The sequence below is a fragment of the Numida meleagris genome, chromosome 11, assembly GCF_002078875.1.
Source record: "Numida meleagris isolate 19003 breed g44 Domestic line chromosome 11, NumMel1.0, whole genome shotgun sequence".
NCBI classification, from domain to species: domain Eukaryota; kingdom Metazoa; phylum Chordata; class Aves; order Galliformes; family Numididae; genus Numida; species Numida meleagris.
Window position 1 is genome coordinate 14223140 of NC_034419.1, and position 25311 is coordinate 14248450.

The 25311-nt window shown below is 43.4% G+C and overlaps 1 protein-coding gene across 17 annotated transcripts in view; it reads right to left on the bottom strand.

Moving 5' to 3' along the window:
• MAGI1 (membrane associated guanylate kinase, WW and PDZ domain containing 1) overlaps positions 1 to 25311 on the bottom strand; it is a 301269-nt gene that overhangs the window by 237506 nt on the left and 38452 nt on the right. The gene's annotated exons all lie outside the window — the stretch shown is intronic.

The following is a 25311-nucleotide window of genomic DNA, read 5'->3' on the forward strand; positions in this document are numbered from 1 at the left end:
GCGACCAATTTTTCCTCCTCTACAGCCAGAACCAGTCACCTCACACCCCTGGGTGCAAACGCTAGGGACAGGTTGTTCATTAGTTCTTAAGCAATAGCTAAATAGTTGGCTTTGTAGAAAGAGCATACATCTAGGAGAGGCTGTAAACGTGCAAAACGTGCATGCAAACGCTGGGGACACAACAGATGCCAACAAGAAACACAGCTCAAATGTGGACCTGGAGATGGAAGGGCAACAAAATAAGATGACAGTTTCACATTTCAGAAAGCATACTACCAATTTGGGAATAAAAAAAATACACCTTTGATTTTGTTCAGACTGATGGAGTAAGGCACAGAAAATGCAATTTATTTTCAGTATGCTGCACACTGAGCATGTACAGCTCCAAGATCCTTCCCCCTCCCCTGCTCCAACTGGTCAGGAATCTTCTACAGAAGAAGTTAAAGTGAGAATTACATCTTGAAACAGCTTGTGTTGCAGGACAGAACGGAATCGGGGAAAACAAGTCCAATTAGTCAATCATACCGAATCGATAAAAAAATAACATATGAAAGCTCTATTTTAAAGTGTAAATATTTAAACATCTCATTATAGAGAGAATAAAACCTTGCAATGTTACTGCTACATATTATTCCAATAGTGACAATCAATAAATTCTTACACGCTAATTACAACACTTGACTACAGCACTTTGATTAGAGGAAGAAAAACCTCAAATCCCAGTGAGAAGTGGTGGAGAGGATTTACAGCTCCCTAATGGGGGTGTTACGTACAGCACATTAAATCTCAGACAGATGTTTCCCTATGCAAACAAAGAGCTCAGCGACAAGACCTCTAAGGCTTTTTTGCACCACGGAGTTATACTGTTGCCGTTTGCAACATCAGTCAGGCAGCCAGGCATGTACAAAACCATGTACACGCTGTAAAACACGAAACATTGCTTTCTTCTAGGCAATGCTGCAGAAATCAATGCTTTGCTCAAAATGCTGCATTAAGAAAGTAAATTCAGACTTTTCAACCAGAAGTTAATTTGCGGGTAGCTGATGACAACCAGCCAAGCAGTTTGCTGCAAGCAGAGGTTTGGTTTTCTTCTTTCATCTTTTCCTTTATTACAGTGATGGGATTTTGAAGCTGACCTTCAAACCAGCTCTAATTTTAGTTGCCGAGACAAGATGAGGGAAGGACAGAGGAAAAAAGGAGTGAAGTCCCTACAATAGTTGGAGAGCTCACCCCGTGCAGCTACAGCCTAGGTGGTATTAAAATGCCTCAGCCAACCAACTGCAGACTGCAAATCCAGTTTAACACTGAAACATTTGATCTTCTCTCCAAGTACTTATTACTGTGCTACTTGTGATAACACAACACTTCAGAAAGGCTGAAAGACACCCTTCAACTAAAAGGCATTGAGAACGTACTTCAGGCTGCACAGTTGACCACAGGAAAAAAAAACAGTGCTTTCCTTCATATGTTTGGAGAGCTGCTGTATAAAGGATATGGATTATATCTTCCCTCCCCTTTTAACTGAATTTAGTTCAATTTTGGTTTGCCAAGAGCTGCTCAAAAGCTAGTCCTTCCATGCTCCAACCCCTCCCACACCACCTCTTCAGCCAGAAGCTGTAAAATACATAAAATAATAATCAACCTCCTTCTCCCTACAGACATCACCAACAGTCATCTCTTCACACACTTCTGTCCTTTTTGGCAAAATGCTTTGAAGCTCCAAAGTCTTTCAGAGAGCCATCCCCACACAATACCAATGCTTTGGAAGTCTGACCTCAGCCCTGCTGAGAAACAAATACCACGCTGGATGGCCTTCCCTTCCCCAAGCTGATCGTGAAGAAATCTGGTGCCTGCCATGCTTTGAGATGCACTGCAGAGCTACAGTTCATGTTAATGGCAGTCAGCACCATATTGCCACTTTAGGCTCTATTGAGCACAGGGCACATCAGTACATGGAACTGATGAACCAAGTTGTGTAACCTAATTTCAAGTAAGATTACGATGTCTGAAAACCTTTTAGCAGAAAAAAATAAGCAAACAAAAATCCACGATGCTCAGTTGGGTGAAGACAGTCCCATTTCCAGCATGCTGCTTCATCAGGAACTGCTGGGTGAGATCCAAGTGCTTGGGTTACACAAGTCAGGTTTGATGATCTAACAGGCCCCCTGGCCTTTGTGTCAATAAATCACATTAACTAAGCAAGATTTTATCAACTAAACATGCACAGAGCAGTAACAGATAATCTTATGAACCTTGACACCAAAGTTTTTTTCCTGAAGAGAACAGGAAATATTTGTAGAACTACATTTCCAAAAAGCAATCCAGAATTGTTACATTAAATCTTAAAGCAGTAAGTATCACACTGTAGTTAAAGACAAAAAGGAAGAGAGTGATTTCCTAAACAGAGGGTGCTGCTGTACCTCTAGCCACCTTCACACTGAGACCAAGCTTACTCAGGTTGGGTTGGGTTTTGTCTAGCAGATAACAGACATGGTATATAAGTGAAGTTACTGTGACTTCCAGAACCCCCATATGTATAATCTTTTTATCTACTGGTTTTAAAATATTACACAGTAGTGTCATATTTTATATATACACAGACTGTGTATAGATATGCTATAGGTGCTTATATACACACACACATACTGTGAACACTACTATACTTAAGTACATAATACCACTACCTAGTATTTACTTCTAGGCACTGGCTATGGAGAAAGCACACTATCTCAGAAACATTTTAGGTACAAGTGGAATAGTCACTATAGTGAAAACACAATGAAAAATAAATGCTTTCAGACCACTTGATAAATCACTCCTTTATCTTGCTGACACAGTGATCGGTGATGGTGTCATTTATAAAGTTGAGTAGCCTGATTTGGAGAAGGTGTCATGCTTCACTTTTGCAGTATGAGCCATTTGTTAGGGAGATACTACATCAACATTTCACCAGGGGAAAAAAAAATTACATTAAGCTAATTTTAAATCCAACAGTTTTGTTACTTCACTTGAATCTTTAATCACAGTCTCTTTCAAACAAATGGTCCTGGCACTTCATTTCTCCTCTCTTCTGATACTTTACTTTGACTTCGCAACTTTAAGACTGTATTGGCAGCAAGGGGATGCCAGTGTGCTACAACAGGCCTGGATCCCCTCCTCATTGTGCTCAGTGACAGCATCACTCCAAAGATGCCACGCAGGCACTCGTCTGCAGAGGTGATGAGTTTCTACCGCTGGCCTGCTAAGGGGAAAGAATAAAGCATGTCCAACCCGCAGGCTGCCTGTCCCCTTTTCCCCACCTGCCCCATTATTTGTCTCCCCCGTGCCCCAGTCCTCTCTGAGCACATTTCCCGCGTTGCTGCCAAACTTCAAGGCCAACACCAAAAAGGAGGGAGCAGAGCACAGAATGGCTCCACAGAAGGTTTGCCAACTTGTTCTACGCAGTGATTAGTTGCTTGCCTTCTTCTTCTATGTTTAAATGCATGTGCCAAGATGGACTTGTGCTCGCCACGTGATGACTGTCTCTGGTCAGGGAGGTTTCCCTTCACAGCCCATGCCATGTTCTCTACACCATTTACAGCTACTTTGTAAAAATAACTGATCTCACCGCTTTTATAGCTTGGGCTGTTCATTCTCCATTAACTACACCTCTCCTCGCAAAATGCTGCTTGCTCTCAGAAGAGCACCAGGCAGTTATTGCTGGCAAAGACAGCAGCCCATAACACTGACAAATGCTATAATGATCAGTAAAACACTCATTGGTACAGCAGACCCTGGGCTTAATCTGTAACATGCTGACAGCACATGGTGATAAACACTATATTCAGTTGCACTTCAGCAGTAACATGGCACAGAAGTGGCCTTTCCATACCCAGGTAACATCAGCTGCAGCCTGAGGACACTCCAGGTCACACATCACCTTCCAAGCTCTCACATCTTTCGTCACCTTCAAAGGAAATGGTTGAGATTCTCCATGCTGCTTTCTCACTACTGAGTGCAACAAGCACCAAGAGAATAAATGGTAAAGAATTAAAGCAAGTCCTGACAGCTTCTTTTCTATGAACATAGGATGCACCACAGCCAGGATAGCCAAGGGCAGAGGGCTGATTTAGAGGAGGAAAGTTCCTTATTGGACAGAAAGATTCTGGGAAGTGGTAATATTGGGGCTCATGCCTCCGTCATGCAGTGTGGGCACAGGAAGGGGTGGAGGGCAGCGCTGCAGATTTTGTCACTGGGGCCAACTTGGCTGCTCGTTCCTCCAGCAGGACAGGGGACTTACTGCTCAGCAGGCCAAGGAGAACCCACCTGCATTCCTATGTTATGGATGTTCACATAAATAATTACACAAAAAGCTATTTCAGATGAAGGTGCACAGCTGGGCAAACTCATAACACTGCTGTACAGTAAAGAAAAACAGATTTCCTCATGCAGTGCTGGCTCACAACTGAGCAATCTTTGCGTGGGTTATTGATAACAGGTCTACATTTCAACTGCAAGCAGCAAACAAATGATTCAACCATTTTTTTCCCACAACATCTTAATAGTATAATAAGTAAGTTCAAAGTATTTGTTAGGCTTTCTCAAGATGGTCTCCACTGAACATGCACCGTAGAAATTAGTAAATACTTTTTTTTTTTTTTTTTAGGACTGATGTCTGCTTCCACATTTCACTAGCCCAGATGGAAGGGCAGCCATTCCAAGCCATGGCAAGACTAAGAGCCCAGGCCCCAGGAGCACTGAGAATCTGGCTGCAGCCTTGAGCCTCTCTGCCAAATAAGATCGCATTGCTGCCATAGGTCACTGGAAGCACAGGGTGCACAGGGAAGGGGGAGGCTGGTCGCCACTTCATCCCTTTCCTGCTTTTTCCTGGGATAGCCTCAGAAACAGAAAATAACAGCAGTAACCAAACAACATGAAAAGCTAGAGCCCAAGAGAAGCAGAGTTATGTTTCTCTGAAACGAGTGGATATTAGTTTTCTGACAGTTTAAATATTGTATTCTGCTTACTGACTGTCAGTAAATTTACAAATAGTTGGCAGCTTGGCTTATGACCAGGACCCATAGGAATGCCGACTGTAGCAATTTTATGGCCTGTTCCTATCAGCAGCAGCAGCAACGTTTAAAATACTTCTCATTGCTAGTGAATTTATCTCAAGAAAAAAAAAAAGAAAGAAGGAAAAAAATCAACAGCAGAGGAGATGTTAGTTTTACATTTTTCACCCTGCTGAGGCCTCATACTGGATCGTTATTCATCCCACACACTCTCAGCCACTTCTCCAAAGCTTTGAATTTTGCTTCACTCCAACTGCTAGGATTGCAAACTCGATGATGAAAATAGACATCTTCTGGCTTTTTAACAAAGAGAAAAATCCCTCACTCCCTAACCAAGGCTCTATCCAGTATTTAAGCACTGATGAGTCAGCAATACCCCTTCACCAGAGACACTAAGACTGCTCGTTCTCAAACTTTCCCAATTTCTTGATGTCAGAACAGAAAATGCGTAGACAGACAAAATTTTAAGAGACCTGTGCTTCAAATGCTCAGAGTGCTTGCAATACTCACACTCCAGAATCCTATTTACTAGCCTTGTATAGCAGAGCACATTTTTCCCTGCAAGAAGTTACTGCAGCTCCTACTAAAGAGATGACTTTGTGCTGTGTGTGTTCACAGGTCACCCTCCCCTTGTCAGCTAGCAATGCTGACCAAGTGGGCAATTTTAAATGATGCTTCCATCCTGTCCAAGCATGGTCAGATAGCCAACATCACAGAGTTTTTGCCAGTACTTGCATCACTCTGGGGCCATGACACATCTCCACCAGTCGAGCTCTCCAAGTACAAATTCCACCTGCACCAATGAAACTGTACATTCCAGTTCAGCAAAGCAGACGAGTGAATTACTTCCTTTACCACAGCTTCCTCCATCTCATTGCTCCATCAATTTCTGAAACTTAGACATAAAAATAGTGCTTAACATGCTAAGTTATGAATGTCACTGCAAAGAAATACATCTACAAAAAAGAGTCCTAGTTAGTTAAACTAATTAAGAGATTGCAGAGGGCAAAGTGAGTGTGGGAAGAGCATCAGAAAGGAAATGGTATCAAAATAAACTCAGGATGCCCATCTAGGAATGTGAACTGTTGCTTTCCATGCAATTATGCAGAAGACAAATCATAGCTCTGGTTGAAAATGTAAACATCTCTATAAGCAATAGAGGAGGAAAAGCAGGGTATCCAAACTAAAAGGCTCTCACACCATTAAATGTAATCGCTAAGAAACTATTAGCCAGTCTGCAAGGAAGATGAAAGGATAATAGAGGGAGATACGGGCTGGCAGTTAGAATGAAAGCAAAATGAAGTATTCTACATTTATTTTTGTTTCTATTAAACTTCCACAAACATTAATAACCAGACTGCACAGCACGGCTGTGAGGAAAGCAACCCACCCAGGAGTTAGGATTAGCCTTGAGTTCCCTACATTCCCTGAGACAAGGACAGATATACGGCTACCACAGCTCCAGACTGGGTTTGGCACATCTGGGAGTGTAAGTCTTGCAACCGGAGGTGACTCTTGCTTATGAAAGGAGCAATAGCATTATAAGAATATCATCATGAGAACAGAACTTGCATTTCAGGGTACATAAACTCTTTGTTTCCTCTTCCCGTTTTCTCAGAACTAAAGCTTTGGCTCAACTCGCTAACTAACAATGACTTGCAATACTAAAATACGATGTTAACAGTAGGCAGGCAGTTATGCAGCCATCTCCCTCAGCAAAGTCCATAGCAGCTGGGTGCTCCCGTTATCACTCCATGGATAGGGAGCACAGAGGAACAGAACAGCTCAATGCGCCCACCCTGGAGACCTGCTCCTGCAATCCCTTCCCATCAGACCACACACATTTCCCTCAGCCCCCTTCCCACAACTAAAGAATTTCTAAAGATTTTATACAATTCCCAGGCTCAAACACAAATGTAATGGCAACAGCCCACAGCAGACCTCCAGAAAAAAAATACGCAAGATACCTCATCTATCCTGCTTCTTACTTTTCAGGAAATAACAACTGCTTTTAAAGAACCACCTTAGTGTATTTAAGAACTAGCATCACACGGCTGCATCCAAGATGAGATATGCTACAAAGCACGACTAGACAACTTCTCATGGCAGAAAGCAGAGCACCAGTTGAAGCTACACTACTGTTTTTATATGTCTCCTAGAAAACCCAGCACAATACTCCTTCCCAACACCAAGAACACCTCTGGTACTGTAAAGCACAGTAGGATTCATTTTTAAAATGTTGTAAGAGAATCTGCTCAGGAAGCATGGTGACTGCATGAGAAATACCTGCTTCAGAGTACTCACCTCTCCTTACAAAAATAATGCATTACACTTCAAGAAATCTGTTTGAAACATTTGGCGAAGGACACAGAAGGGATGTTTCAGGGAGCACCTCCTTAGGACCACTTACAGTGATTCCACAAAACACTGATGCAATTTGTTGAGTCCACCAACTTAGTGGTAGACTCAGAGGTTCCCCACCATCCCTGCCAAGCTAGAAATGAAGTGGTATTAGCACTAGAATAAAAATCCATTTTGCATTATAATGGTGGAGCTCTCCAAGACAAGGCTTGTCATCCTTGATGCATGCTGGATAATGCCTACAACAAAAACACATGGTTTTGAGTGCACTTATGAAATTGTACCACTGTTTCACATTTCCTCATTCGAGTAGGTATATAGAGGACCCATCAAATTGATAAAACAAAGAACACACGGGTACTATTTGTAACTCTTTTGTGACATTGCTATTCTGAGAACAGCAAGTAACAGCTCTAAAAATGGTAATATATGGATAAGCAAACATACTAGATAAAATGCTAGGAAGACAGGCACTAAGGTCATATTGCCAGCATGGCATATGCTCTGATGGTGAGCTGGCAGACCAAGGCTTATGAATCACATGCACCTGGTCTACAGAAGTATTAGCAAAATTATACAGTTATTCAATTATATTTTCCTGTAAAGGATATTGCTTTCCAACATATAATTGTTGTTTCTAGTCCAGGGCACAACAAACAAACAGATAATTAAGACATCTGCAGATGACGTTTGAAAGGCACCACTACAAGTTGAAGGAAGGGTAAAACTAGGTTTTTATCACCCAGCAATCTGAGCTCTGTTACAGACCTTTCATTAGTGGCACAGAAACGGATTTTTTTTTTTTTTAATGCATCATTTTCTCAGAATACATCAAAGGATTACACATGAATAAAATGACCCGGTAATGCCATGAGTGCTTTGCTTCCAAGAAGCAATGGTCACCAGGCAATTCAGGAGCCAAACCACTTTGTGTCACAGTGACCCAGCACCTCCTGCATACCCACATCCAGATAAGCATCACTTCATACAATGGCAAACTCAGCTCTGGAGAATTCTTCTCTCTTTGCCACACTCTCAGCAATGCTCTCCTTCTTAGTAGGCCTACCCAATACACAGAAATAGTGAAACATTCCCCGCAAAAAACCTAGTTAAATGTCTTCTACATTTAGTAGTTATTAGGATCCACAACAGCACATACATAACACACATTTACTTAAAAAACAGCCAGAAAAAGAGTTCAGTAATAAGTCCTGACTCAGAAGTCACAAGTCTTGCAAGCGAAAGGATCAGACTTCAGTTCTTGTGTACTGCAACCTTCAGATTCCACCATTTTGGAATTTATCTCAACAGTAAGGGAACTTACTGCTGTTTAACCCAGGCAAGAAACAGAGCAGGAGCTTAACTGCTAAATAAATGATTCGTTGCAACAATTAGAAGTGAAATTAAGTCTTTCTGGAATCCCAATGCAGCTCTGGCAGTATGCCCCAAGCTCTGCTGCCAGCAGAACTGTGAGGAGCAAGCCAGATTAACTAGAATAAAACCTGTGCTGATCCTGAATTAGGAGCGCTCTGCAAAGAACAGAGATCTTTCTTCAGCCTTCATACAAACATCAGTCATACCCATTCTGCAGCCATCAGTTTTGGCAGGACTAATTCCATTTTCTTTTAATGACTTATTGGGGTTCTTTTTCTTGGAGCTGCAGTCAGAAGATATAAAGAATGACCTTCTTTCACAACATCAGAGACATATTTGCACATAAACAGCTGAAAAGTACTGGACTCAACAGTCTGCAGATGCCCATGATATAATAAGAACAAATAAAAAGCTTATGACACTGTAACTCTGCACCAGCGAAGACATAAATCCCACTGGAAGCACTGGAGTCAGATGGCTTTTGAAATCACTCACAGGTTCTAGAATTCCTGGCAATGCATTGCAGGGCTGGTATTAAAACTCAAAATCTTCCTGTCAAACAAATACTGAGGCAATAAACAACGATAGTAAAGCAAAGACAGACGGACATTTTAATCTGCTGGTCAAGAAAAATCGGTATCTCAAAGACAGTGTGCAGACCTGCTTACTGAACCTGATCAAGCAGAGGCAGCAGATACTAAACAACCTCAAGGCACTCTGCAACACCCTTCTCCTATCTCCTTCGCTGAGCGGCAGTGCTGTGGCTGGAACAACCATTAAAAAGCCAGAAACGGGGGACATACAACCACTTGCAAAGTCTACTGACCCGACCATACAAAAATCATGTTGAACTTCACACCGGGCTTTTTCATCACCTCTGTAGGCTACAGGTGGGTGCCCAAAGACTGCAAATATATCCCAGGTTCGGAGGGCTCAGCCATCCGCAAGTCCTGCTAGCTGCCCCCACACAAGCAAACAACCCAGCCAAAGACCCCAAAGCCTCTGTGCTCACAGGAACAGATTGGGAAGGGCTGAGTCCTATCAACCTTGAGCTGGAGTGGGGGGGATCAAGTTATTGCTGAAAAACAAAACACTTCCAGTAAATCCCCACGTCAACAACTAACTGGGCATACATTTAAAAATGTTTCTATGTCTAAGCACCTCATCCTTAAAAACCATGACTAACTTCTCACTCCCTCATCCAACTTTAGGCACACTCCCAACACTTCTGAAGGCAAAGTGATACAGATCGGATCAAATACAGAGTTTCTATTAAAGCACAACATAATACGACTCACTCCATGAGCAGACAACTCCTGCATCAGCTACACCATCATTTAGCAGGTAATTAATTTCAAAACAGGCTGCAGCACAAACAAATCTGTGATTAAGTACATGCCAATACAAAGAGAAGATAACTCTATGACTAACAACAGCACAGCTAGAGAAATACTTCCTTAAACACATTCTCAGTAATCCCACAAAACATGCATAACCTGTGCAGCATACCCAACTGTGAAACGCAAACAAGATTCATTTTACAATCAGAATTGAATGGAACTCAAATACAAGGAGCTATTGAAAACCAAAAGCCTCTAAGTTTTCTTCATCTCAAGGAAAGCAAGCGTTTGCTTTTTAGTTGAATGTGCTTAATAATAACCGCAAAAGGAATAGCACTGTGCAGAATCTTTTCTTAAGGTCATATATCATATTCCTCACTAACAATTTTCCTTAGAAAATAGCAAAAGAAAAAAAAGAAAATATTGTCTTTGCTTTTTTGTTTGTTTGCTGTAAGGGCTGGAGAGGGGTTCTTACTGTGAACTCTTTTGCAATGACACTGCAGCCTGAGACTCTGATCTCTCTTGCTAAGTAAGTCCAGTCAGGTTTGGTGAACACCCACAGAGGCAGCAACACAGAAGCGCTCACTAAATCACCCCGTTAATTCGCAGGATGACACTGAGCAGTGACCACAACAGTGACTCAACATGGCACTCTGGTCACTGGAGACATTAAAGACATTTTACACATCCAGGTCTAATCTTCTATCAATATTTATGGGTAACAGATTCATACCGATCTGCAGCCTCCAGGGATCCAGAGATGATCTATTCTCATCTCCCTGTGTAACACAGGCCACATCACATCAATTTTTCCTTGGCGTGTGCTTAAGCTACTGCATTTCCCTATACATCAATTATTGATTTAAGCCCTTTCCCAACAAAGAATCTGCTGTGTAACACTTGATAAATTGCTTCAGTGGTTAATTATCCACTCAGTTAAAAAAGGGCCTTCTATTTTCTGACAATGCATTACTAAGAAAACTACAAAATAGTTTTAATAAAACTGCTTCTTCTTAATCTTTAGCTAGTGAAGAATGAACTAACAGGAACATAATCTCCTATTTTTATATGCTTGAACAAAGAAGGCATTGAAAAAGTAGTTGACGTATACGGAAGATGGAGAAGAGATATTCCCAAAGACCTCCTAGGAGAACTGATAGCTACAGGGCCCAGAGCACTTGCCCACAGGTACCTATCTCTGACATACTGTATCAGAGTCACCTCAGTTTGGCAAACAATTAACCAAAATGTTAAATCCATGGCAAATGCAACCCTGGGCACGAAAATAAACACACCTTTCAATACTTTCAATACCAGTTTACTGGCTAGGACAACACTCCTTGTTGCAAGGAACGGCTCTGTCCTGCCAGGGAGACCATCACGCCCTTGGTCCTCATGATCAGAAAAGCCTTCCAGTGCGCTTCAAGAAAAATATGTTACATACAAAAGGTGGAAGAATTCACCCAAAGGGCCAACAGCTGAGTGGGGCTGCCCAGGCCTACCCAGCACACACCAAGTGGGGTGGAATTCTACCAGGATTAAGGCCTAATAATGATTCGTGTCAAAGCAACGAGGCATCAGTTAGCACAACAAAACTAAGAAAGAACCTCCCTCAGTGCTGGCTTCTCATATAAAACATCCCAGCCAGCAAAGAGTTACAAGTTACTTTTTTCTGCATGTGTCAAATATTTGAAGACATAAAACAAGCCAAGCATGTATAAGCTTCTTCTGATGAATATAAAAAAAACATATCATACTTAACCTCGGCAAATAAAAGTGATTGGGCCTAAGCCAGCATTTTTAAGACTTCCAGGATCTAAGTTTTTAGTGCCGTGCCTAGGTCATTTATTATAATAATAAAAAATAAAAAGAGAAAGGAAGAAGAAAGAAGAAAAAATTTGCAATTTCAAACAGTTCTTTACAGATCACTCTGCAACAGACCAGATCCCTGTCATGATCATTACTTCTCAATAACAAGGCAACACAAGCTTCAGACTAGGCTTCAGAAAAGGGCTGGATCTCAGACAGTACCCTCTGTCAGCAGCCTGTGCCAGATTCTTCAGGAGGATAGAACAAGCCTGCAGGAGGTGAGGTGTCCCACACCAGAGGTGACAGCAAGGCACCTCATAGCAATTCACCCACTCCCTCTCCCAGGCCCCAAAACAACATAAACCAGGGCCATGAAGTGTCTGCATCCAAGATGTGCAGCACTACCACAGCGCTCCCAGGACCATGGGGTTCACAGCAAGCAACGCATCAAGCAGGAACCCCACCAAACTAAGCCATTCATTATTCCTAAGGCACAGTTTAGGGGCTACCGTCACTGTTTTGGGTCATATCGTTTGAAAGCCCTCAGCTGGTTGGAGATGACCTTGAAGCCTTGGCTATTCTAGACCACAAATCTGCAGTCATAGCCACACTCTTTGTGAATGAGTGGAAAGACAATTAAGCAGCTCATTTGTGAGAGCTGATGAACAGGATTAACAAATAAATAAAAGAAGATGATTAAGAGGATGTTGGTCAGGGAAGATAAGTCTAGGCAGCAGCAGTAGCTGAAATAATACAAACAGTCTCCTTTCCTTCACCATCCTGTTCCATTTACAGTCCACCGAATCAAACTCCAAACTATCATCAATTAACGTATTTCATTAAGACTGGCTTTAGGAGACAGCTTACTATTGCAGAGTCAGCTCCACCTGACTGCACAATATCCCCTGCTTTTGGCATGGCTCCCTGCTGATGCTGTGTTCCTAATCACACAGTATCTGGGCAGAGGGAGGCCACGTCCTCCCAGCATGGACACAAACATCTCCATTGCTCCAAGCATCAGCTCTATTACAAATTACTTACACATAGCAAAAATCTTAATGGAGCAAAATGGAGTTTTGCAATGGAGTTGCGATTCAGAGCCAGCTCATAGCCCACCTGTAGTTTCAGAGATAGAAGTATCCTCTCAGCTGTTAAAAGTCCCTCTGAGAAGCAAACTGTTATCTATAAAAACCTTTGTCTTCAAAGCTTGGTATAATTTTTAAACCCTGACAAGGAATCCATGCAAAATAAACGCTCTCTCAACCCAGAACCCCTCTGATTATTATCAAAGGAATTGCTTAATCTAAAGTTATTGCAAGTGTAAAAAGCCAACTTCGCAGTTAACATGATGATATCAAAAAGTGAGTAATAGAGCTGGTGAACAACCCAAACCAGCCAACCTACTCATCATGAGAATACAAGGCAGGAAGGAGTTGCTACGCAGGTTTAAGCTGTCAATAGATTTTATCCTAAGTAGGTTTTAAACCAGTCAAAACAGAACATATGAGCAGCTGTGCTTGACTCCAGGTTTACCTGCAGCCAATTAACATTTTAGTAATTCTAGAGAGAATTAACTCCCTCCTGACTGCTGTCCCATCACAAAGTCAGCAAACATTCTGCACTCCTTTAAAGCAGGCATACCTCCCCAGTAGGAATGCTGCAGCAATGGGGAGGATGCAGAGCTTGGTGCTTCCAGAGCACGCGAGCATTCATTGAAAAGGTCAAGTTTATTGATCGCGCACACAAGGGTGCCGAGGGGGCCAGAAACCCTGAGCTTGCTCACGTGCCCATCAGAAATTAGGCCGCAGAATGCTAGCAGGGTGAAAGGTTAATGAAACACAGGCTGAGGAAATAAAACAAGGACACAGATGACTGTGCCACAAGGTTTCTGGGGCAGCTCTGCTGGCTGGAGTCCTTTTCCCAGATAAAGGGCCACAGATACGCTACAGGAGTTAGGAAACCAGGATGACACAGGGTACTTTCCTCCTATCAGTGGGGCAGCTGAGGTGCCCTCATAGGCCCTTTCACTCAACATCAACTAAATCTGCCATGGGAACAATGCAATGCAGAGCTCCCTCTTGTTCTCCATCTGCAACAGAGCTGAGTGGGTTCCAAGTCCAAGGGGAGGAATCCCCTTATTGTCAGCTCCCTTGCTTTGTTTTTTTTTTTTTTTGTGGCAGGCAATATACTGTTAAGGATTGAAATCTAAATCAAACAAAATCAAAAGGAGGTTTGTTTTCTTAAAAGGACAACCAGTTTTTCCACTTGCACAAGCTTTCCTGTACCACGTTTACATCATCACTATAGATTCCTGCAACAGGACAGTATTTACAAAAAAATTAAAAAAGACCTACAGTCTCCAGGTTTCACGTGTAACAGTCAGAACCATGAAGTGATTTTTTCTAATCTAGGCGTATGAAGCTCCCATTTTATTTCAGTGGGTACAGATTCTGGATCTTACTTAGGGTTACCTAATCAGAGTATCCTAAAATACATGAAAATAAATAATTGAAACAAACAGCTACACAAACAAAGTGCCAGAAACACCTAAATAGTCAAGGGCCTTCTCACTACAACATGAAAACCAGTTCAGGACAAACTTAGGAATATCTATGCACTATATAAGCTGCTTCTGGACCAGTCTAATGTGGTGGGCAGAAAAACGATCTGATATTTGGAATCACTTTTTATAACTGGTGTGTTAAGGTGACAGACTTGGGAAAATATGAATGCAATGCAAGACTAAACCAAACAAAAAGCCTCGAAGAATTCACAGCAAGTACTCTGCCAGCACTTCACCAGGTAAACGAAATTAGCAAGCTAACAATTAGCAAAATGAATAAGTCCTCACAAAAGCAAGCAGAAAGGAATTTTCGGCTTCACAAATGCAAAGGAGCTGGCATCATATTCTCTGGTTTTAACAATGCAATATGTTTATCCATTTCTCCATGGCATATGAAACTTAACTCAGTATGAAAACAAATCACTGAAAGTCTTGGCAGATTAGCAAACGTCAGATCAAATTAGGCCTGCTCCGAGACTATGCAGGGGCTGTACAGATTTATCACAGTCTAACAGATTCTTTGCTTTCTTGACATGAATAGGTCAGAACAGCCCAGAGACAAAAAGCAGCAAGATCAGAAGACTCCAAGAGCACAGTTTTGGGAGGCCATTTACTGTCAGGCTTTGCTTTACTTCTTATTGTTGGGCTTTGCTTTACAGTTAAAGTTATTCACAGAGAAATGGTTTTGGAGATGGGTAATGCCACAGGAGACAGCAAGCGCCAAGAGAAAGCAGCTTTATGTTCCCAAATCTCTCTTCCTGCAAAACTCCACAGTCCAGACTCTAACAGGGCCACGCACAGCCCGGTCTGTGAAACTGCTGTACTCTGCATGTGTAAACATACCGGGCAGGTTTCAGATTACTTGCAGAAACTAGAGAGATTCCTGAGTGCTGTACAATAGGGACACGTCCCAGGAACTTTACCCAGAGCTCCAGAGCGTAAAGCCGTTGGGCTCAGGCAGTGCACAAGCATGCCTTCCTCCAAAGCCCATGCTGCTCTATTACCCAACCCACTACTCTCAATGGGAAACCAGCCACACAGAGCACCGAGATGTATCCCAGCCCTGGAAGCAGCTGTACAAAAAAAAACCTGAGTGGGAAGGAAGAGGGCAACCTCCCTAAAAGGAGGGCTGGAACGTGATCACACACCAGCCTGTTCCACCAGATAGAGAGAACCAATTTCCTTCCTGCCAGCGGCAGGCAGCAGCAGAAGCACCCCAGGCTCAGCATCCATCGCCCACCTTTCCCCCCAGCTCCTAAGGCAAAACTTACAGCACCTGCACAACTCTTTCAAAAGGATTTCTGGCTCTGGCTCACCTCACTACAGCCATCAGGCATGTTCACTCCTCTCCAGAGCCAGATGCCTCCACTGGTGGTCCCAAAAGCCTTGCAAGGGATACCGCCCCAACAGCTCATCTTCCAAAGACTTTCTTGCAGCTTCAGTCAGAACTACTAATACCAACAATCTCCTTTCCCTCAGCCATCAGGGAATCGGCTGTCTTGCCTGATGAGATGATTGGTGGCAGAAGGGATCTTACTTTTATCATCAGCCCTTCTAAGGAAAGAGCAAAATCCATCCAATCACCCCCCTCCCTGGCCCCTAATGCTCTCCAGTGGATGCAGGTGCAGGGAATTAGGCAGAACAAGTTGAGGCTCAGCTCAATAAGTTACTTAAGCCTACTCTTAGCTTAGGGAGCCCCAGGTTCTCCCAATTTTCTGAGTGCTACCCCTAGACAGGCCAGTACTTACCTCTGCTCTTGCGCTAAGCAGCAGGAGGTCTGGATTTAGGAATTCACCAGACTGATCCCTGCTAGGACAATCTGTGCTGCAAGAGTCCTTCAAGTACGGACTTCCTTCATTTACATTACATTGTATCAGAAGTTAATAGCTTTCATTACATAAACTGTTTTTAAAAGTCATGGTACAATTAGTTCCAAAAAACACGGAAGTATCCAGCAACTTGAATTCTCATTAAGAAGATAAAACTATAAACAAGAATATAGTTATTTTCAATAGATACCACAGCGCACGCTGTTTATGAAAACAATTGTTAGGTTTCTATAAGGCAGGATCATCTTGTGCTTTTTATTTAAGGAACACAATGGTGGAAGAGAACAGAACCATTACAATACATAAAGCAACTGTGCTTGGATGGTTACTTTGCCATTTAAAAGGAAAATCACAGACACAATAATGTTTTATTGTTTTTCTTCTAAAATACACAAGCGAACAATATACTACTTAAAACCAGCTTCTTGTAAACAATGTTAATAGCAGAAGCAAACAATACCTTAAGAAATAAAATGAACTTATATCCTCCGAGAGCAAGTTATCATTTTGACTTGTTGATACGAAATAAATGACTTATTAATGCTCAAGTCATTTAGGAACTACAAACACAATGATCAATAAGTAAAGATAGGGTAGTAAACAGAAACAGAACGTAAATATTTGGGATTCTGTTGCAGCAAAGGACATACACAATTTCCTAGCCATGTAGGGTTATAGTACCACCCTTTCTGGTGGGTAACAGAAACCAGGCTAAGAATTTTATTATTTTCAGGGAAGCAAGGAATCAAAGAGGCTTTTTTTAAGGGGAAAAAAAAACAACACCCAACAGCTTTTCTTGATAAGACTTGCAGGTTGTAAACTTGATTTACAAAACACAAGCAAGAGCCAAAGCTGCCACCGGCACCGAGCGTGCAGACATGCACAGCAAGCCAGGCTGGCTGATGGGGAACCCTGCCCTCACAGCCAGCAGATGAGGAACTCAATGAGAAACCATCCAAATAAAAGTGAGCTATCAAGATGGCTCCGAGCGATGGGCTCAGAACGGAAGCGAACAAAGAGAAGCGAGTGCGGCAGCCCGGGGATGCACCTTGAGAAGCGCCTGTCAGATCCGCTCCCTCTTACTTAAGCCCCTTCCTTGAATCTTAGGGGAAAAAAAGGAAACAAAACAAGCCCTGGAATTCAGTTTCACCATTCAAACCCATGCTCGGCACTCCTTACCTGCCTCCTTTCCCACTCACTCATTCCATTTTGGGATCCCCAGACAGACAGACATGCTGCTGGAGGAGGGTGGGACCACGGGCGCTCCTCTGCTCGTACCTGCATGCGGGACACTGAGCATGCTCCAAATTCCTCACCAGCCAGGTTTCAAGGGGAAAAAAGCTTCCCTGAAAGCAGATTAGAGTTGTCCCTGTACCAGCAGTGGATGAGCTTTATCCTGGATCTATTTCAAAGCATTTAAACATAAAAGGGGATAAAGCAGTGAGCAAATTGCACAAAACAATATCTTGTTTTAACAACAGACTCTAAATCAACTCACAAAAATCCTTTGGAGCAGAACTCAGGAGATGAGTGTCCCAATTCAGGCACTGGCACAATGCACCTGTGCGTTCAGTAGTGCCTCAGTTTTCCACCTATAAACAGCATCTGGAAATGCCTAGCTTGTTCCTCTTTTGCTTGTCCTGCCTGTAAAACATTTGGATAATGCTCAGGGTTTTACAAGGCATTTTTACAATACCTAAGACAACAGGGCCTTGACCTCTATTAGAGCTGCTAAACAGTTTCACATTGCTTGCATTACTGTAAACCCAGAACTTAGGCAAATAAGGAACGGCTCCCAAGTGACTGTCAGAAAAGTCTCTTCTAGCATCCAAACAGTGACAGCAAAGCAATCAAAGCTGCAGGAGCCAAGACATGAAATATCACAGATCAGAAAAGGAAATGGGCAGAAGGACGAGAGCAGTGTGCTGCTTCCCTGTGGCTGTAAGAGCACATTTGGTTCAGGGACTACTGCTTCCCCAAAGCTGAAGGCTGCCAGGAATCTCACACCAGAAACCGATCCAATTTCCATATAGCTTCCTTCTGTCCCTCGCACTTCAGCAAGAAAACCCATTCCTCTTGCTGCCCATTTGACAGCAGGATGCCCACAACGAGTCTGTATCACACCTCATGTGAAAAATCCTAAATCAGCCAACTTCCTACACACATTCTGTCGATGCAAGACACCGGTGCCAGCTTGGCCAGACAGCCTGGTCTGGGCCAGGGCTCCTGCAAGTGCCTGTACCAGGTCTTCCAATCTGCAAACGTGCTCCTTTAATAGAGCTGGGAGGAGCAGGAGCAGCCACAGCACAGCCCAGTAGGCAGGGAGCAGTGTTTCCAGCTCCCATCTCCAGGCAGAAGCCACCAGGTCTAGCGCAAACACCTCACTCTCCTGTCTCCAGGTCTTTCCCAGCACTCTCAAAAGCTATGACATCAGGCCACCTCGTTTTCCTTTGACATTTAGCACAGGTTAAACTGCTTGAGGAGTAAACTTGGCTACGGATGAGTCCTGCACGGTACTACCAAAGCATCAAGGGAAAGAAGAGGCACAGTGAAATAAACTCCTGAAAGTCAAACACTGGGAACAAGCCACCTGTATGCTTTCACAGCCAATACACTGAAGGTGTTTAGACAAAAATTCAAAATGCACAACACAAAGGGGAAAAGATTTGTTCTGCTGCCTTCATTGTACCTCACAGAATCATAAGGGTTGGAAAAGACCTCTAAGATCACCAAGCCCAACCACAACCACCCCCACTGTGCCTCTGGCCACGTCCCTCAGTGCCACATCTCTGCGGCTCTTGAACACCTCCAGGGTCAGTGTCACTCTTTCTGATAAAGCACTTTACTTGATAAAGCAAACATCATTCTTTAGAGTACGCCTCTTGCCAGGGCTGAGTTTTCAGTTTCTTAAGTCTGAAAGAGAGATCAAAGCCAGACCGGCTTTACTATAAGAGCATACGGTGATTATGGTTGAAGCCCTTTCTTTATAAATTCATCTTCTCCGTGGCTTGTAACTTTCTCAAAAACAAACAAACAAAAAAGCCTTTGGCTTGAAATACCTTTTAAAAAGCCTTAGCCCAGAAGGATGCTGCAAAGGGCACCCATCTGATTGGCTCTCTGGGCTACCAGAAAAATGAAAGCTGCACTTTCTATCAGGCAAAAACTGTTTGTTCTCTTCTTACGCTCTAAATATTTTTATACGTGAGTTTTAAGTCTTCAAGCGAGACAAATATGACGTACTCCAAGGTGGAAGATTTCTAGCTAAGGGAACGAAATACACAATAAACCCACAAGTATCCAACACTGGGAAAAGACCCATCTGGCTCTGCAATTCATAAAGGAAGCACCTTGAATGGCAAAGGCTCACAGCACATCTCCAGGTGCCTTCATCTACGGCTTTTACAACAGCAGGTTGGCAAAGAGTAAAATCCATGTTTCTACAAAGAAGCTACTTGCACTTCCTCATGATTTTGCCTTTAAAAGTCAATAACAGCCGCAAATAAAGTTTTATCAATGGTGGCAGAAAATAAACTCCAAAATACAATCATCTGCATGTGTGCTTGGAGCTTTAATAAAGCCACGCTGTTAAGCGTGACAGGCTGCTGCAAGTTATCCAATCCCAACACGCTTGGTTCTGAGCAAATACAGCACCGAACATCTCCTTAATGACTTCATTGCTGCCAAGACTGATGATTTTCCCACATATCTGCAGTTCTCTAAAAAAATTCAGCTCCCGGAGTCATGCGATTAAGTGGAAATACACACTTTTATTAAGTAAAAGGCTTTTAGATCATCATTTTTCCCCAAGATAAAAAAACGAGCCTTGACATTAGAAAATAGGAACAATTCTTGAGTAAAAAACCCTTCAGCATTTACCTTTGCTTTAATTACTGGAGGTAAGAGGTGCTAAATAAGCTAAATGCTTTCTTTTTTGTTTTTTTTTAACTCAATTCAAGACTTTCATTAGCATATATATATTATAAACCTGTGCTATGAATAATTCTGAGCAGTAAATAAATTCAAGGAAATGAGCTCTCCACCATTACTTCAATAATACGAATCAAGGTATATTCATAGAATAAATTCCAAACGCTTCTTCTAGTTCTTCCTTCCATGACAGAGTGCTCTTTCTTCAAAAATATAAAAATTTTAAAAAGGAAAACAATCTGAAGAGCTGTAAATGCACCAAAAAATCAAGGTCCGTATTTCACTTTCAGCCCTTTGGCCCCAAATCCTAATATTTCCAGAAAGATTCCAGGCACCACCCACTAATATTAGCAGCAAAACTCTCAGTCAGAGCCAACACACTGCTGTCTCCTGGTGCCTGCCAATTCTGACCCACCTCAGGAAGTGAAACACTACAAGAAAGGAATGATTGTACAAAAGAACCCCAGTGTCCCAGCCTGGCTTGTGATGGGCAAGCATGGTCCTGATGCTGAGCTGCAGTTCCCAATGGGCCCCAAGGGCAGGGACAGACCCAAGGCACAGCTCTATGCAGGCCACGTGTCCTTGGGGCCGCACCAGGCGGGGACCAACTCTTGGTGCTCCTTTCCCCCTCTATTCTCCCAGCCATTTCTTGGGCAGTCTTACAGGCGTGAAGAGAAGCCCTTTCCAAAATTCACCGCCCTCCTCCCCTGCCTCACTCCCAAGACCCAGGAAAACGAGGCCAATAGGAGCCCTTCTCTCTCAGTTAGCAGGAGCAGAACAAAGCTCCCGCATCATTTCCCCATCCACAATCCAGCTCCCTCCTCCAGCGCTGCAGGAGAGCCTCAGAGCAGTGGTTTGGGATCCTCTTCTCCCTCACAGTGACAGCATCCCTGAGAGACAGGTCTGCTGCCCCCACAGCCAGGACCTTCCAGCAGCAGAAGGAGGCTCCCAGCACTGCGCGTCCTCGCGTCAACTCTTCACCCGGCTCATTAAGATGTTCCTCCCCCCTGCTCCCCCCTTCATTAACCTCCACATGCACTAACGGGCTCCTTTGCAAATCCAATGCACACTTGGTAGAGCACGGCAGGCTTTAAACGCTGATGTTCTCATGCATATACAGAAAAGCAAATTTTACTCTAAATAGAAGTGGCAGCTTCTAATTTAGGAGTATACAATTTGACTGCTAGGCACAACAAAAATTACCTATTTCCCATGCAGGAAAACAGGCTGTTGCAATGCCAGCTCAATGTGCAATTTCAAATAAAGGCTACCATCTTCTTCTTTGCAAGGGTCCTCTCTGCCATTAACCCTTTCTGCTCAGGCCCATTGCCTAGAAATCCCATCAGATTTTTTGTGGATGAATTTCACTCCCTCCACTAATGCCATCGACCAATTGCCACGAGCAATGCAAGAATTAAGTTATTTCATAGCCACGCTGCCCATCAGGGTAAGGGCAGGGATCAGAATCCCATGGGATCCTAAACACAGGCAGAGCTTCTCATCTGCACCATTCATCCCCTTCAATTAAAAAAGCTCGCAGTCTTCATTATGTGTGCATGCGCATATCTCAATACACATATGCATACATACATATTCAACCGTACAAAATGCATATTTACACCATGCTCGTCATCGCTGCAGAGACAAGCGAACATTTGCACGCACATCACCCACAGACTGAGCAAAGCTCCCTCAGACAGCCCCGCCAAGGTGTCTGTGGTCAGTGGGCTCCCCACCATGCACAAAGCTTTATCCGCTTTATTCTGCGACCTACTGAACTACCAGAATATGTTCAGCTGTTACACACCGACCCCAGAGCCATAATCCCCCCCCCCCAGCAGCTGTTCTGCATGCTGGGGTATTTACAGCAGGCGCTACGGGTAAAACAACGGAGACTTCCCAACTTGGGGCTGGGGGAGGCAGGGCACAGCCCCTGCACCCCGCTGCAGCATCCCTGCCTGCAGCACCAGCACACACTGCAAACACAGCAGCATCCAGGGCTTATGGAAATTTCGGGTGCCTCCTCAGTGGCGTTAAAAAGTTGTTGGCTTCCAGCACATCAAGCAGCAGAGACTGCAATTCAGTGTTTAAAGGGTGATTAAATGCAAGTAACTTAAATTATATATCCCAAGTTGCTGGAACCGACACCATTTAAAACTTGCCATCCATCCCCCATTTCCTCCAATGTTGATTGCTATCCACTAAGAGATGAGCATTTTACAGGCATCGAACCAGGGATTTATAAATTGGAGATAATTAAAAGGGTTTGCATTACAAATAGAGGAAAAATTTCCATTCCACGGGCCATCTGAGAACGCTTAGAGTCAAAGTGGATGTTTTCATACCTGAAAACTTGCTGCTAACTTAGGCACAAGCTTGGAGTTATTTCAGAATGAATTCACACCAGACAGTTGCTGTACTGGTGAATAACCTCAGACTCTGAATCAATCATTAAATCTCCTACACATAGCTCTGTAATAAAAGAAACTCGCCTGTTTCTCCTTGATAAAGACATGGAGCAACTTGAAAGATGCTGCCTTTCAGATTTCAAAGGTGAAGAGCTGCACGATTCCTTTGACCAGTGATGAAGGAACAGCCCGTCCTCCTAACCCTGCTGCCAAGCCACCCTGGGCAGGGACAGTGGGAGCAAAGCCCCTTGAAAGCCTCCATTCCTCCCCACATTCCCTGACATTTTCAAGCCAGAAAAAAAAAAAGCGCAGTATTGATCTCACCACCTGACAGAAATGAGAGAGACTCATTAAGCACGGAGATCTCAGGGAAGGAGTCTCCAAGGAATTTTATTCATTTGAATGAGGGCCCTTGTAAAATGCCAGGAGGGAAAGAAAAAGAAAAAAAAAAAAGAAGAAAAAAGCCACATCCTGGTTCTTCACTGTCAGATGGCATCTCCCTGCATTTGTGGGAGCCCAGAGCATCACAGACTCAAAGCAGAGACTCGGAGATGCTCAGAGGGCTGTGCCTGTGGGCATAAAGCAGGGGGAGAGCAGAGGCAATGCAAACAGGAGCGAATATCAACAGTGACTCATGACACACAGCAAATAAACAGCGATGTAACAGCTTTTGCAATTATAATTCAGACAAAAAAAAACCAAACAAAAATGACAACCCAGCACAACAAAAGGGAGGATGTCGGGAGGGGACCGCAGGGACTCCACCACGTTCACATCTGTTGCTATCATAACATCCCAAACAGGCAGCTCCAGAAAGCAACAGTCAGAGGGCAGGAAATACGGACGGGGCAGCAGCAAATTCTTGTGATCTCCATCTGTGCTTGAAGTGTTCATGGCCACACTGAGAGCTGAATTTATATCCCAAATCCTTGTAACAGCCCACAGTGCTGCTACTGGTTTTGACCCCATCCCCAGAAAGCACCACTTGGGACTGAAATAGAGTGTCTGGGTGGGGGAGGGGGGGTCCATAAATAAAACAGACCTTGTAGGGAGGAGGAGGGGTATGGGAAGCAACAGAGTGTGGAGGGAAAGCATTTAATAACAAGTCCCGCATTTAAGTGAGATGCCTCTAAAAAAGTCCCACGTTTTCCTCAAAGCTTTTGTCACTGCTGGAGGTGAGCTGGGTAGTCCAACAGTAAATGGACATTCTACCTGTGCAGAGTGTGGCCCAGTGCTTGCACGGAGGTGGAGGAGTGGATTTTGGGGAAATCGTATATCTGGACCCCATGGAGACAGGTTTAATGCACACCATCCGTGACAGGCATCGGTTTAACTGCTCTGCAAATCCTCCCTTGAAACAGTCACAATTTCTTTTGCTATTGCTTCATTACCCTCACAGTAAGAAATTCTTCCCCCTGTACTCACCTCGACTATTCTTTTCAGGAAAATAAAGGCATTTTCCCCCAGCGGGTCCTAAAAAGTGATCATTATCCTTTTTACAGAAATCTTTCATGTGTCAGAAAATGTATTGCCTGCACTCGGGCTTGTATTTCCAAATACAATTCCCTCAACCTACCCTCTCAAGCCTCATTCATTTTCCGAGCCTCCGATCTGCACGGTCCATTTCCAGCCTCACCACTGAGATCGTCTTCCACAAGCCACACACTGCCCAGCACCATTCAGCGCAGTGGGAAGTAATCATCAGCCATGTCTTATGCATGACACTTCTGCAGTGATGACTCGGAGAGAGATTTGACTCCTATTTTGAAAAAAGAAGGACCTCGGGATGCTGCTGACATGCGTGAGGGAAGTTGGACAGATATACCTTTATCTTTTATTACTTTATTCTTCCTCCCCAGAGCTACCCAAGTCAGCTTTTCTTTCAGAGCACTTCCTCCTCCTCTTGGATAGTCACAAATTCCTCTGGAACTTTTTTAAGGAACCAGGGTCAGATTCCCTGATGCTCCACTTTCTGGGTCTTCTTTCCTCCCATTACAGATCTGGCGTAAGGTTTGCTCTGCTTCTCTTTGGTCTCCACCACATCCTCCACGGAACACAGATGGCAAACACCAACAGCTCAGAGACTGATGAGACTGAGTTTTCTTCAAGTAATCTACAGTAATGTCACGAGGCCTGGCTGACATCAGGACTAGAAAATCTCTTATTTCTCTATTATTTTCCCTTATCTACCCTACTTCAAAAAAGCTACATGTATGTATATGTAATTAACATTACATTTAGCGAGGAGTGAAGCAGAGGAAGCACAGAGCACATCCACCTTTCAGATCCTCATCTCCCCAGGCCATCTCTGCTCCTCTCTGACCTTTCTCGCACATTCCACTATTTTTGCAAGAACTTCCCCCAGTTTGGAAGCCTTCAAATTAAGAGTTTTTCCACTAGAGGGCACAAAGACAATTTCTGCAAAATGAAAAACTAATGTTAGAAGGACTACAACATAATTATTACCATCTTACCAGAGGTATCTCAAACAATAAATGAGCATTTAATACATTGAGATGTAGCTCATATTTTCCATGTGTTACACCACCAAGCACCTCTAACAATGCACAGACAGAACGGAAAATCAAAAGTGACACTGCTCTGACAAGGTCTCCTATATAACACTAAACATTTTGTCCAGAGAGTTGC